This window comes from Zingiber officinale, chromosome 4B, assembly GCF_018446385.1.
Source record: "Zingiber officinale cultivar Zhangliang chromosome 4B, Zo_v1.1, whole genome shotgun sequence".
NCBI classification, from domain to species: domain Eukaryota; kingdom Viridiplantae; phylum Streptophyta; class Magnoliopsida; order Zingiberales; family Zingiberaceae; genus Zingiber; species Zingiber officinale.
Window position 1 is genome coordinate 10,858,926 of NC_055993.1, and position 15,649 is coordinate 10,874,574.

Consider the following 15,649-nt stretch of genomic DNA (forward strand, 5'->3'; position numbering starts at 1 on the left):
GTTCATACCTATATCAATCGATTAGTTGAATCGATAGTGAGATGATATAGGGAACACTACTCTAAATCATTCATAGTCGAGTATTAACATTCAGGGACAATGTTAATACAATAAGACTAGCATGTAGGTCAGCTCGATGACTTGATCTCACAAGTCATGGATATAGAGATATCAAGCTGACACATGGGTATGCATTAGAGAATGTATACTGAATGACCCGCCATGAGAAAGTATCATGGATCGTTATATGAGTGTCATATACTTTCTCATATGGCTATTAGTATGACTATTAGTCCTTAGACCTGAAGTCACCATGGATCCCTACATAAGGAGTTATGTACTTTAGTTTCGTCAAACGTCACCCGTAACTGGGTGGACTATAAAGGCGATTACTGGGTATGTAACGAATTATGCAGAGGGATGTGAGTGATGTAGAAGGAATCTATCCCTCCCATATGACGGGAGCGACATCGCTATTCTTGATAGAGTGAGACCACTAAGCGCATGACCATGCCCAAATGAGTCAACATTAGATGTTGAGCTCATTTGATCGAGTGAGTCTACTTGGAGTTCAAGATTTAGATTGATTGGAGGATGGCACGGTCTATGCCTCACATTGATCAATCTAGATGTCTAGGATAGAAGGACAATGTCACATATTGTGAGGAGTCACAATTAGTAGTCACAAGGTGATGTCGGATCTCGATATTCTTGTAACTTGGGTAGTAATGATGTGTTGCTAGATACCGCTCATTACTTATGCTCCTAAATGGGTTTAGGGGCATTGCCAACGTTACAAGAACCTATAGGGTCACACACTAAGGGCAAACAGATGGAGACTAGGTTCATTTGATGAACCTAAATGATTAGGTTCATATGATGAACCAAATTGGATTAAGAGTAATCCAAAGTAGGATAATTGAGTTGGACTCAAGTTGGTTCATGTGTTAAGTGAGTCTAATTTGGACTTAGACTCATTTAATTAATTTAATTCAATGAATAGAGATTCATTAAATTAAAATTGGCTTGAACCAATGGTTAGATTAGATCAACCAAGGGATAGAAGTGGTCAAGTTTGACTTGACTTAAGTAGGAAGATGAAGAGTCATGTTTTTGACTTGACCAATGCCACATCATCAAGGCCTCTTCATTTGGTCAAGTTTGACTTGACCAAATGCCACCTCATGGGAGTTACCAAGAGTTGTGACTCTTGATATTCCATGGGGGTTACAAGGTTTAATGTGGCCGGCCACTTTGAGTGTAAAGATGAATGTTTTATTTTTCATTCAAGGCTAATTTATTTGATCTTCTTCCTCTTGCTCACAATTCTTCTCTCCCTCTTCTCCTTCTTGCCGAGACCTTGCTTGAGTGCTAGCACACTCTAAGGTTTCTTCTCCATCTCTTGCTTGTGTGGATACAAATAGAGAAGTGTCTACTTTGACACTTTTGAGATCCGGCGAACCAAGGACAAGCGGGATTGCGAAGGGCTTCGCTACAAAGGTATAAATGGTTTATCCTTATGTAGATCTACTGTAGATTAAAGTTTTCAAACTCGTACTCGTATTTTCGTTCGGTTTTACCTTGCACGAGATCCGTGGCTTGGGCGATTCGGGGTTTCCGCGACGCGAAAAGCGGTTTTCGCGGCCCGAAAAACTCAACAGATTCAGATAATAGCATGCTGCATCCCCATCCACATCATCTTCTTGGAGGGCTTTGCACAAGAGCGACGACAACAACAATGACCGAAGTAGAGACGGTGATCAAAAACGCAGTCGATAATTACTAATGTAGGGTTTGTTTCTTATGGACATCAAAGAAGGGTTGATTAGCAAACTGCAGAGTTTAGCACTTGCAATTATTGTGGTGATGTAATTATAAGCATGGATTTCTGATCGATAAACAGATTTGTTCATAAGCAATTCAGTATGATCAATAGTTGATTATGCCATTTTTAGTCTACGCACAACACGTTCTTAGGCCAGCCTTTTGTTGTCCATCCTTATTTGTTGGTAATATAATGTCGCGGTATGATATTTAGATTATTATTTATATATCCGTGGTTCGATCCTAAGTATGACGTATTTATAAAAATTTTTCCTCTAAATGGAAGGCGCAACCAAAGAATGCTGGACTTCTGAGCTGGCCGCCGTATGCGCTTTCTGATTTACCCTGATAATTGATGAAAACATTCCTATAAAATTAGGATTATTATTATTATTATTATTATTATTAAACTGTTTATATTAATTTTTTATTATTTATTTATTAGTTGTATATTATTTATTATGTATATACAAGGGATAATGTTTATTAATGAATACTTCGTTTTTTAAAAAAATGATAATGTGGAAATATTCTCTATCCATGATTTATCTTCTAGTAAATTATAATTTGGTCTCAAATTGGTACTTAGCGTTTAGGGTGGGCTTTGTCTCAACGGCCCAAGGAAAAGGTCCTGCAAGTACAAGAAACTTCCAATTCTCTCTATAAATACGTGATATATCCTCCATCGTTTCATCAAATCATGAAACCCTAATTTCCTCCTTCGTGCGCCGGCACAACAAACACCTTCGCAAGCCATTCTTTGGATGCCCTTCTTCTCTTGTAGTGCTGGATTCATTGTTAGTACTTTGCTGGATAAGCTGCACCATCGACGGGAGTTTTGCTTGTCGTCAATGTCTTAATGTTTGTTTTGTTTCCCCTTTTTTAGTTTCCTATGATGAGTTATCTAAAGGCTTGTTTCTCAAAACATTCGCAGTTGCCGCCTAAGAGCTTTCGCCACGCCAGGCTTGAGAGCTTGTGCTGCTCAATTCTTCCTTGGATGGCTGAGGGAATTATTTTCGGAATTTATGTTTTTACCGATCTTTAGTGACTTGCTTTTATTTGAGATTTTTCGATGCTTTTTTTTTGTTATTATTATCATACTTCTTCGTTCTTTCGGTGATGACACTTCTAAGGCTTGTTTCTCAAAACATTCGCAGTAGCCGCCTGAGAGCTTTCGCTTCGCCTAGCTTGAGAGCAAATGCTGCTTAAATTTCCTTCCTTGGATGTCTGAGACGATCAATATAATTTCTCGTTCTCTCGGTTTGAAATATCAAGTTAGGATTTGATTTGTTATTGTGTTATGCTGGTCTAATTAGTCGATGGAATCTTTGATTTGGTATTTGTACGTTGGCGCTCGTCTTGATTTTGTGATATATTGATTATCTGATTTATTAATTGGATCATCGATTCCTATACTTAAGGTTCGTCAATTTTTGATCTGTCTCTTGCTAAGTTAGAATTGTTTTATTTCAATATTGTATAGTTTTAAAAAATATGTTTTTACTTCCAATGATGACAAATTCTAAGGCCTGTTTCTCAAAACATTCGCAGTGGCCGCCTAAGTGCTTTCGCCTTGCCAGGCTCGAGAGCTTATGCTGCTTAATTCTTCCTTGGATGTCTGAGGTTTTTGTTATCCTTGATTGTCTCGAGGGGAAAACAAAAGTTCGCTTTTAGTTTCGTATGTAAATTTCTGTTTATTTGGTTCTATGGATTTATCGTTGATATACTGCGTTGTTTTCAATAAATAAATCATTAATACGGCAACTTTCGTATCAGAGACATATTTCCATTGCAAGGAAACAACAGTCAATGGATTGCATGTACTCGATCTGATTGCAATGTTTCCTTTTGTTTCAATGTTCTTCAGAAGTGCCTTTGAGTCTCGAGATAAAATAAGACAATTGAATCTTCGAAATGATAGTGGATGTCGTAGCAGACTTCGATGGCATGATCCAGGAATCAAATGTTTCTTTTTGTTGCATGGACAGGTTTTTGCTCTTATTGTGATATGTGCAACGATGCCCTGTTTCCGTGCTCATGTTGGCTTTGAGCTCTTAATCGTTATCAAATTTAGTGTTTCTCCTTTTTTAAAGCACATCTTGTGCCAATTTAGAAATCGAAGAAAATGAACTAAATTTGATTTTAATTACCTGCATGTCTCCCTATGTAACTCGCAATTCAATTCGATATTAAATTACAGTATATAAATAAACAATTATAAATTTCGGGGGGAAATCATTTTTTACTTATTTTTTTTAAATTATTAAGAATAATGATATAATTTAGGATACTGAGGTTTTTTTTTTTTAAAAAAATTCAGTGATCAAACCTGTCAACACCAAACTGATTCGGGGTTTTAGGTAAGACAGGTACGGTTCTGGTTCTGGAATTCAGTCAGCGAATGCCTAATCCGGTTATGGGCTTGGGCTGAATTCGGTCGGACCCGGCCCTGAGTTCCTATCACCACTCTGAAATTGTTTTGTTGCTTGGTACCCGTGCAAACTCATATCACATAACTTGTCTTTTCTACCCAACGTGACTCGTCCACGCGAAGCTAATCAGTCAAATCATATATTAATAATTTACAAGTCAAATTTCGAAATGTTCAAGTTTATTTAATAAGATAATCAAATAGAGCCGAGTTTAAAATGAATTAAGCTTTTGAAATGAATATTTAAGTTTGATTTGATTTATTTTTTATGAGCTTAAGTTTGTTTGAAGTTTGGTTCATTTATATATTATCAAGTTCTCAATTCAAACTTAGTTCATTTAGATATTATCAAGTTCTCAATTTAAACTTGGCTTGAGTTTGGTTCGAGTTTGACTTGAGCTTTGTTTGTTTAGATGTTATCAAGTTCTCAATTTAAGTTTATTTGATTATTTGAAATTTTTAGTTGTTTTATTGGTTATTGAGTTTGATAATTTAAATTTATTTATTTATTTTATTTTATTGTTTATTTAGTATATTGAAAAGAGTTTTATTAATGAATATGACTCATGAACGTAGTTCACGAATGTTGTTTACGAACGTTGACGAGCTGAACACATATCTGTTCAAGCTTGTTTGTTTAACTTAACGAGCTATTCATGCTTTGTTTAATTATCTTATATATATTGAACGAACATAAACAAGCTCTTATAAATCGAACGAACACTTGGTTCATTTACAACCCTATATATCAAGAATAGGAACGAATTATCTATTAAATAAAATTAACCGCTTCTTATTCTCTAACTTATATTAATAGGTACAATTTATTAAAATATAAAAATGAACCATTTAAAAAAAATAAGAAGGTTAAAATTTATTTAGTTACAATTTAGATGGTTGTTAATCAAAAATTTAATAAGTACTTTATTAGAATTTTCTTTTGTTACATGTGGAGAAACTTCTTACGAAAGTGACAGCTCAAAAGAATGATAAGAAAAGGATACAAAACTTGTTATTCAAGTTTTTCGCTCGACTTCTTGTGTTATTAAGTTCGCTTAGACATAAAAATCAAATATAACATAACCTAATTTAACTGGGTGACCATATTAAAACTACCCCAAATAATTACAAACAATCTCTCAATTTTGATATGCATCAATTCTCGTTCAAGATAAGATTAAAAATATAATAAAATAACTAACGTAGATAAAAAAATTGTAATTCAATAAATTAATGAAGTTTGTAAAATAAGTACAAGGATAAAAATTCTAAATCTAAAAAATATCCTAACTCCTCCTTAACAATTACTTATTTTCCCTCTTTAATCACATAAAATAAATAGTGAAAAACACAATAAACTATTAAACAAATTTAAAATAATTTTCTAAGGGCACATTACACAAATTACTAATCGACTAATATTTTTCAGAAATATTATTCATAAATATTCTATTTTTACTAATTAATTGTCTATTTTACAAAAATAATTAGAAAAATTACTTTCTGGTTTGAAAAATCTTGAAAATTTTGGCCAAAGTTAAATAAAATAAACTATATCTAGAGAAAAATTTTCATAGAAATACTATTATTTAATAGACTAGAAATGATTTATTTTATTAGAATAACTAAATTTTTAAAAATAAAATTTGAAAAATATATTTTCAACTCTAAAAATCTTGTTAATTTTCTTGGATATGTAAAATAGATAGTTTAATGGCAAAAAAAAAAAATTAAAGTTTCTAAATTTCTATTTTCTTAAATTTTTAATATTAAAAATTAACCTTTTAGAAAATAATTTGTAATAATTCAGATAATACTCAAGAAAATGTCAAAAAAAAATTATTAACATTGATAACTCCATGTTTTAGCATATAAAAATAAAAATTTTCAAAAAATACATCGAAAAATAATTTAAAATTTTAAAATACTATCTTCGTTAATAAATTCCTAGAAAATAATTTAACAATAGAAAAATTAAAAATATTTCTTTTTGATAGAGAATATTAAATTTTATCATAAAAATAATATTTTCCAAAAATAGATCTATGAAATATTTTTTAATTTTAATATTATGATTTTTTTAAAAAAATAAAACAAATAATATAACAATTTAAAATTCTGAAATAATTTTCTGTTAGTAGATTAAATCATTAGACAACATAATAAAAATTCCAAACTCGAAATATGAATAGTAGGCATCTAAATAATTTGTTTAAATAATGTGGAAGATAAACACATTAAATTTTTAAAGTATGCATAAGATTAATTTAAATTATACTAAGCATGATTTAGACATCCAATATAAATTTTTATCTACTGGGTTAATTAGAAATTTTCGTGGAATATAATTTCTATGGAGTTTTTTAATTTAACCCTTATGATTCTTGATATAACAGATTCTATTATAATTTCTAAATTTTGATTTTTGAAAAGTATTTTAATTCAAACATGCACAATCATTTTCTAGTTTCTTTATTTGTACTTTGAGTTTTTAATTTTCTATTATTAGATTATCATACATTATTAAGGGGCATGAATTAGTTAAGTTTATTTTTATCTTAGCATTTTCTTTTTCTAATTTTACTATATTCTTAAACAACATCTTGATAAATTCAAAAGACTGTTCAAGGGGTAATGTGTGTACCTCATTTACCTCGTGGTCTCGCGGTGTGATGCTCCCCCTTCATCGCAGTTTTCTTCTAAAGATCCTCTCCCTTCATCGATGCTCATCTCTGAACTGTTTTTATCTTCTCCTTGGTGGTCTGCCAATAGGGCTAGTCCCGTGTATTCTTAACTTCTGATTCTGATGACGACGCGCCTTCAAGGTTTTGAGCTTCAATTTTGTTGGTCTTTTGTCTTTGTTCTTCAGTTTATGACAATCGTTCTTGATGTGCCCTTCTTCTTGGTAGTTGTAACACCGATCCTTCCTTTTGTTCCGAGATTGTTTCTTAGCCTACGTCTTAATTAAATTTATTAGATTTAATAAATTTACTAAATTTTCTTACCATTAGGGCAACTTCGTCTTCATTGATTGATGCTTCGAAGTCTGGTTCTTCCTTTTTGGCTTTCAAGGCATGATTGTTGTTCAACTTTTTGATTTCTTTAGGATCTGCACATCAAGTTTTCGTAAAGTTTAAAAGTAGAAAACAAATTCTCTAATGTACTTACCTCGAAGTCTTTAGAGATGTAGTATGCATCTACTAAGGATGACCATTTTAGAGTCCTTGGGAAGGCGTTGAGCACGTACCGGATTGAATCTCAATTTATTATCGATTCTCCGAGATTGCTAAGCTGAGTGATAAGTTTTTTGATTAGTGATTGGAGTTGTACTACCTTCTCTCCATTGTTCATTCGAAGGTTCGTTAGCCGGGTTCGGAGGATGTCCCGCCTTGCTAACTTGGCTTCTAAAGTCCCTTCATGGAGTTTCAGGAATTTCTCTCAGACTTTTTTGGCGGAATCATAGTTGCTGATCTAATTTACCTCCTAGGGCGAAAGAATGTTCAATAGATGAAACTCTACTTTGTCGTTCGCTACGGAATCAACTTGTTCTTTCTTTGTCCATGAATATTTTCAGCTCCTTGTTAGTCCTTGGGGGCTATAAAATTATATTTCATAACTAAAAGAATTTCAAAATCTATTTTAAAAAATATCTCCATCCGACATTTCCATTGAGCGAATTCTCCCTCGAACTTCAGTGGATGAATACTTGCACCGACCATCGTCTAGTTTCTTCAGTGGCAGTTAGTCCTTTCTAAAGCGTTTTGGCTCTAATACCAAGTGTTGGTGCAGCGGGGGTCGGTAAGAGAGGGTAAATTACCTACCAAGTGAAGCTAACCATTTCTCGTTCTTTCAACTTAGATTAGTAGGTACAATTAATTAAAACATAAAAATGAACAACTAAAAGAAAAAAGTAAGAAGTAAGAAGCCCAAAATTTACTTGGTTACAACCTAGATGGTTGATGATCCAAGGCTTGAAAAGTGTTCCACTAGAATTCTCCTTCATTGCAGACGGAGAAGCCTCTTACAAAAGTTGACAACTTATAAGAATGACTAGCAAATAGTACAAGACTTTTTGTTCAAGTTATTGAATATTTCCTAACTCGATAGGTCTTTTATAACTCCTAAAAAATCTTATCCGATGGTGGAAGATGCTTTAAAGCCTTCAAGAGGGTTCAAGGCGCCTTTAATCGATTAAATTTTATCACTGAAGATAAAATTTTATCTTCAGCTAACTGCTAGGGAAGGCGCCTTCAACAGCCTGAAAGGCCCCTTCGACATTGTTCATCTAAGGTACCTTCCAAGCCATGGAAGGCGCCTTCCAAGAGGCAGATTAGCTCCTTAGCTGATCATTCTTCACTTGTGTGATGCTTCGTCTAACTAGAGTTGAGCTCACCCAAATCCAACTTCGACCTTCTCCTCAAGTAGCTTTCCTCCCCGACTTCTCATTCCTCGGACCGCCGCGCACATCCTTTTCATCCGCCGATGTACTCTTCCGCAACACCTCGTCCTTCAGATACACCAAGCCCATCGACTCCCTTCCTGTGTCATCCTTCTTGGTAGCGGTGAATTTCGCTCGAGTTCTTGTATTCCTAAGCTCCTACACACTTAGACACAAGGATCAAATACAGCTACACCTAACTTAATTTGGTTGATCACATCAAAACTATCCTAGGGTACTTACATATAAGTCCGGGCACTCTGAGTCACTCATGGGCATCTCAATTCATTTTGGGGGTCCGGGCGCTCGAGGGTGACATCGGGCGCCCGGACTTGTAAGGGTCGCCCAGGAGTGTGGCGCATTGATGTGGCGGAACTTGCTTACGATTTTGGTGCGGCAAGTTGATATGGCGCATTCCACGTCATCCGTATGAAGGGAAAATAATGCGGTGCAATGGTAGAAAATTTTTATCCTGCATCAAACCCTCTTCCTCTGGTTCCTCTTGTTAGTGTTGGTGCAATATTCCCTAGGTCAAGGTTAACCTGGTTGACTGAGCTTGAATTGGTTCAAGCTTGAGTCTTGATGTATGAGTTTCGATGTTTGACAATACATATAGACAATACATGGAGATTGCAGGTGCAATTGTTCATGTGGGGAGATTGTGAAGGAGAGTCAAGTAGGTCAAGGTTGACTGGATACTTGACTGGAAAATCCTGGTGAGTGAAGCCAGGTGAAAGTCCTAGTGAGTGAAGCTAGGCAGATGGAAAGTCCTAGTGAGTGAAGCTAGACAGTTGTGGAAAATCCTGGTGAGTGAAGCCAGGCAGAGGAGAAGTCCTAGTGAGTGAAGCTAGGCAGAAGGAAAGTCCTAGTGAGTGAAGCCAGGTAGAGGAGAAGTCCTAGTGAGTGAAGCTAGGCAGAAGGGAAGTCCTGGTGAGTGAAGCCAAGCAAGGAAAATCCAGATGGATCAAGTTTGATCAGACATCTGGTATTGGGAAGCCCAAATAAGTCAAAGGGATTGACTGTATACTTGGCACGGGAAATCCAGGTGGATCAAGGTTGATCAAACACCTGGTGGAGATAAGTCCAAGTGGGCCAAGGATGACCAGACACTTAGCACGAGGAGAAAAGTCCAAGTGGGTCAAAGAGATTGACCGGACACTTGGTGAGGGAGTTCTAGTAGGTCAAGGGTGACCAGATGCTAGGCGTGATGTACCAACAGATTATGGTTGACCGGATGTTGGTCTAGGGGACTTTGGACTTGCTTTTGGGCAAAAACAGGAGCTGGATCGATCAGCCGATCGATTGTCTCATGCCCAATCGATCAACTGATCAATTGGGCTAGTCCCTGCAACAAGCCTCCTCCCAATCCATCAGTAGATCGATTGGGAGAATCACCGATCGCACAGAAAGCCTCCCAATCGATCGACCGATCGATTGGGAGCCTCCAATCGATCGGCTGATCGATTGGGAGTTGCGGTCTCGCGCGATAAGCCCTGGATTGATCGGTCGATCGATCCAGGCAATTCCCACGAGCACAGAGGCGCTCTGGATCGATCGGTCGATCGATCCAAAGCCTTCCCAATCGATTGGGATCCGACCGTTGGCACAGGATATAGCTGTTGGCGAGCGTTTCTCTCGGTAGAGCTTCCACGGCTTCGATCCTTCTCTTCAGCGATCTTCACAGCGACTCCACAAAGTTCTCACTGCCAGTTCTTGAAGGTTCTTGGAGGCTTGTGCTGGTGCACGTCCAAGTTAAGAGGCGAGGAAGAAGTTAGGGTTAGAGTTTTCTTGTGCAAACTTGTAAGATCTTATTGTATTTTGTTTCCCTTTCCTTTTTTCTTGTATTGAGAGCTTGTAAGGTTTTTCCGCCTTCGGTAGTTATCGTAAAGGAGTGTTTCTCTTAGTGGAGGGTGCGTGAGTGTGTGGATCTTTGGACTAGTCACCTCTTCTTGAGGTGGATACCAAGTAAATCTACGAGTTAACGTTGTGGTGGATTGTTTCTTGTAATTTCCGCTGCACATCTTCATGAGAAGCAAGCAATGCTGAGCACGAGATCGCTCCGAGCTAGTCACCCCCCTCTAGCTATATTTCGGTCCTAACAGTTAGGACCCATGCGACTGACAAGAGGGAGGGGTAAATTGCATGTAAATTTAAAATGGACCTTTCTTAATCTTTCAAATAAGATTAGTAGCACAATTAACTTAAAGCAATTTAACAATTAATAAAAAAAGAGGCAAAGAAAGTTACTTGGTTACAACCTAGGTGGTTGTTAATCCAAGACAAAAGAAAGCACTAAAGATCTCCTTCGGTGAAGGCGGAGAAACCGCTTACACTGGTTGAATGCTCAGAAAGTTACTAGGAAATGAATATATAATACTTGAGTTGTTTTATATTTCCTAACTCCAGGAGTCTTTTTATAACCTTTGGAAAATTCTATCCGAGGTTGGAAGGCACTTTCAATAGGCTTGAAGGTGCCTCTAGCGTGACAAGTTTTATCCATACAAAGATAAACTCTATCTTCACTAATGGTTACTGTTTACCGAGTCGAATGCGCCTTCAAAGGATTAAAGACGCCTTCCATAAAGGTGTGAAGGTGCCTTCCACCAAAAAGGCGCGAGGGGGCCTTCAACGTTGTTGAGGGTGCCTCCAGCAGCTCCACAACACTCCATTTGCTTTTCCGCTGCTCCGATCGCCTAGGTGATTTCGTCCATCTAGAATTGGGCTCACCCAGACCCATCTTCGCATTCTCCTCGAGCAAACTTCTGCTCCGGCTTCTCGTCCCTCCGAAATTTGTGCGCTTCTTTCTCGTCTACCAGTGTAGTCCCCCACAACACCTCATCTCTCGGATGCACAAAGTCCGTCGACTCTCTCTCGTGCCGTCCTTCTCGCTACCTGCGTCTTTCGCTCGACTTCTTATGCTCCTAAGTTCCTACACACTGAGACACAAGGTATCAAATATACATAGGACATAACTTAACTAGTTAACCACATCAAAACTACCTCGAGGTATTAACACCTCTCCGTGAACCCTAGCCACTCCTCCCTCTCCGAATCGCTAAAGAACCTCTCTCGCCGCGAATGTGCCTCCCTCACTGACCTACGCGAGCTCTCCTGTGGAGTGACTCTCTTGGCACGATCAGTCCTCCGCACCAAACCGCATGCGAGAAATCTCTCTTGTAGCGAGCTTTCTCTCAACCTCCCTCTCTCACCGAGACTTCTCCACCTCTCCTCCCTATTTGTTTTTCCTCTTTGCCGCGAGCTACAATTCCACCGAATCTAGGGTTCCCCGCCCGCCACTCCTCCCTCTCTCGTAAGCAAGGGTTCCCAGCCTCCCTAACCGCAAGCTCTAGAACCACGGAGCTAGGGCTTTCACCTCCCTCTCTGTCGGCGACGCACGACAAAATCCAACCTCTCCTTAAATAGGTTTTCGCCTCCCTCTCTATCGGTGACGCGCGATGGTTTTTGCCTCCCCACTGCCCATCCCTTTCTCTCATCTCGTAGCTTGCACAAAGAAGCTTTGTGGTTCTGGACTAGGGTTTCACCTCCCTCTCTACCGGCGACGTGTGACAGAATCCAACCTCTCCAATATCTTACAAAGTCATTCCTATAGCTTGTAGTTTATTTTGCTTACAAACGTGCTTGAAGCATTCTATTAATTTTATTCCTGTGCTTTTATGATTTGCGGTTTCTCTTGTTAGATTGGATGAGTGCGATAGAGGGGGGGGGTGAATATCGCACTTTTAAAACTTTTCTTTTACTTTAAAAAATAGAGTCGTGCAGCGAAAAAGTAGAGAACAAATTCGGTTACTTGGTTCAGAGTCTAGGTCGACTCCTACACCAAGGCCCGCGATCCTTGACCGCACCGATGGGCAATCCACTAAGATTTTTCTTCCCGAAAATCTCGAAAAGAAGTAATGCGTACAGTATTCAATGATATAAGATAGTAACAATCCTACTATCTTATATAAATTTAAGTGTAATAAAAATAAAGTATACCGACAATAGTAAGTGAAGGTTGAAGCTCGATCGGTACTTTCGGACGGAGTAACTTGAAGAGTCGTAGAGTGTAGCACGATCCGCTTGCAGAGAAGAGCTTTGAGATGATCAGAAGTATTGTACAGCCTCAGACCTCGAGCCCCCTTTTTATAAGTGTCTTTGAGGTTTGATCGACCGATCCCTCTGTTTGGTCGACCGAACCAGCTCCCTTCCTTCCTGGCTAGAGTTTGACGCTGGCTCGATCTTTTGCATTAACTGTGTTCGGTCGATCGATCCATCTTTTCGGTCGACCGAACATGCTCCTTCCCTGTTCGTCGAAAATTACCGAGATCCACATTTAATGCTGCATTAATGGTTGATTGATTCAATCGACCGATCTTACTGTTCGGTCGACCAATCAACTCTTTTTCCTTTTGCTTCTAATCGATGCTGATGAATTGGCCTATGCTGAGTCATCATGGTTCGGTCGACCGATCTTACTGTTCGGTCGACTGATCAAACTTTGATCGGACTCTGACCTGTTTTGATCTGATATGAAACTGCTTTGATTTTTTGCTTTGACAGGTTGACTGATCCTTCGGTTCAGTTGATCGATCCAGCTAAACCTACAAAACAGATGTTAGCAAAGTAGTATAATGCATATGCAATATAAGATAGTAGAACTATCTTGATCTCAATTTGGAAACCTTTCGGGTTTCTTTAGTTGGATCAGCGACCTTAAGTTGTTCCTTTCAGGAACCCGACCTCACTGTCGCTTTTCCAGTTGTTTACCTCAACCTACCAACCAAACTTTGATCCTCCAGATCCAGTTTGGACTTTTGACTTAGCCATGATCGACTCGCCAGGACTTTTCTCTTGATCTTCGGTCCTCCAGACCTCTCGATCACACCGCCAAGCGTCGGGTCCCCTCGACCCTCTTGGACTTTACCTGGGTTCCACGATCTGCTAAGACTTCTCCTGCCTAGCCTCCAATTAGGTCTTTCTCGGTTGAGTAAACAACCTGCACACTCAGTTAACTTGTTAGATCACAACAAGACTTAACTTAAACCTTTGATAATATTAAAATTTAGGTTTGATTCTGGTGCAACTTGCACCAACATCTCTAACCTCAAGGACACGATCATCATTCTCCTAAAAAAGCTACTTTTTTTTTTATATTATTTTGTAATCCAAGAATTGTGATTGAGAGTTATTTTTTAATGTCATAAGAACATTTGGGTCCATTGGTCTATATTATTGTATGTAAATTAAATGATGCAAATTTCAACATAACTAAAGTAGAATGATTTCATGTGTTAGAGGGTTTGTAGTATGGTTTCTTACGTATCCTGTTTTTTGTTACAAAGTGTTAAGACCAAAAGATTTTAAATATCTCAACAATAGCATGATATTGTCCACTTTGTGCCTAAGCTTTCATTATTTTATTTTTAGACTCTACCCAAAAGGTCTCATACCAATGGAGATATCTTTCTCATGTATTTTTAATGTAGAACTTTGTTTGCAACCTTGCAACTCAACACAAAGTTGCTAAAATGTTTTGGCATGGAAGGAACTAAGTCATGAATACACTCATTGAGCTGTTTATATTCTTTTTTGCAATTGTGTGGACTTCAAGTTTTTTTTAAGGTTGCTGCTTTTGCTTCGATTTATGATATTGCCACTTTCTACATTGCACCAATAGATAAAATTTTGAGGCTGGAAAGTAATTGTAGTTATTTGGAATGTGTAAGATCGAAAGCGCTAGAGGGGGGGGGGTGAATAGCGCTCGTGGCTACTTCGTTGGTTTCGGAAAAACCCAAAGTAAAACATGTAGCGGAAAATAAAACACATAACGCAAACACTAAGATTTTACTTAGCCTGCGATGACTCCTACTCCAAGACCTGCACGTAAAAGTGCTTTCGATGGGCAATCACTAATTAATCTAGAATATTACAAAAATATTACAATTGTAGTACAAGGAACTTCTAAATAAAAATAATACCGACAGTTCTGTCTGAGAAAGCCTCCAGAGGAAACGTCGTCGGAGCTTTCAAGCATCGTGGAAGCATTTTCTGAACAGCTCGAAGAAGCGAAAGTTGTTCGTTTTGTTGTTTTAAAGCTTCTGGTTGAGGCTGCTTTTATAGGTAGTTCCGGGCGCCCAGAACTCCTCCGGATGCCTGGACCATGTGGCTCGACCACTCCGCACGCACCACATCAGCTTGGCGATAACTTTTGGGTTCCGAGCGCCCGGACCAGCTCGGGCATCTATATCCCTTCCAGGTGCCCGGACCAACTTTCTCCATCCCTTATTTTCTGCAAAACAAAGTTAGTCCAGGAAAAAATAATATACATATAATATGAAATTATGATAGCCTCTGACTGTCCGGTTCTGACTTTCAGTTTCGTTGAAACTCTAGGTCGAACTGACGCCTACTATTCCCTCGTTGGGGAACGCGTCCTCACATACTCCTCTTAGGAGAGTTTACCTGTTGCCAGCTCAGTCCTTTAGACCAACTGGATTTTCTTCCTAGGGTTACCACCCCCTAGGACCTAGTGTTACCACCCCGTAGAGTTTTCCTCAGCCTAGGGTTACCACCCCCTAAGATTTTCTCCAGCCTAGGGTTACCACCTCCTAGGACCTAGGGTTACCACCCCCTAGGATTTTTCACCTGCCTAACCGTAGCTAGGACTTTCCACCACCTAGGGTTTTCCACCTACCTAGAATCTACTAGGACTTTTGTCTAAGATAACTTAGGACTTTCCAGTAAGCTCAATGAATCTTGTTAGATAACAAGACAACTTAACTTTGGATCTTTTGACATAATCAAAACACAAGTTCGATCGTTGGATGCTTCCCGCACCAACATAATGTATATATGCCTGTAAGCTTAGATTGACAAAAGTTAACTTAAAATTCTCCAAGTGGTGAATCCAACACAAAAGAATGACGGATGATTATCTCTTTTAGGTTGGAGTGAGG

At 38.2% G+C, this 15,649-nt stretch overlaps 1 long non-coding RNA gene and 3 other non-coding genes across 4 annotated transcripts; all 4 read left to right on the plus strand.

The window, feature by feature from the left end:
• The first annotated feature begins 2,522 nt into the window (after nt 1-2,522).
• LOC121977387 lies at nt 2,523-4,039 on the plus strand. Its single transcript, XR_006110798.1, has 2 exons — nt 2,523-2,685; nt 2,759-4,039. It is a non-coding gene; the product is annotated as an uncharacterized LOC121977387 (long non-coding RNA).
• Nucleotides 2,712-2,833, plus strand: LOC121979027. Its single transcript, XR_006111309.1, has one exon. It is a non-coding gene; the product is annotated as a small nucleolar RNA SNORD14 (small nucleolar RNA).
• Nucleotides 2,936-3,059, plus strand: LOC121979030. The gene has a single exon (XR_006111311.1). It is a non-coding gene; the product is annotated as a small nucleolar RNA SNORD14 (small nucleolar RNA).
• On the plus strand, nt 3,329-3,450 carry LOC121979029. Its single transcript, XR_006111310.1, has one exon. It is a non-coding gene; the product is annotated as a small nucleolar RNA SNORD14 (small nucleolar RNA).
• Nucleotides 4,040-15,649: the final 11,610 nt, after the last annotated feature.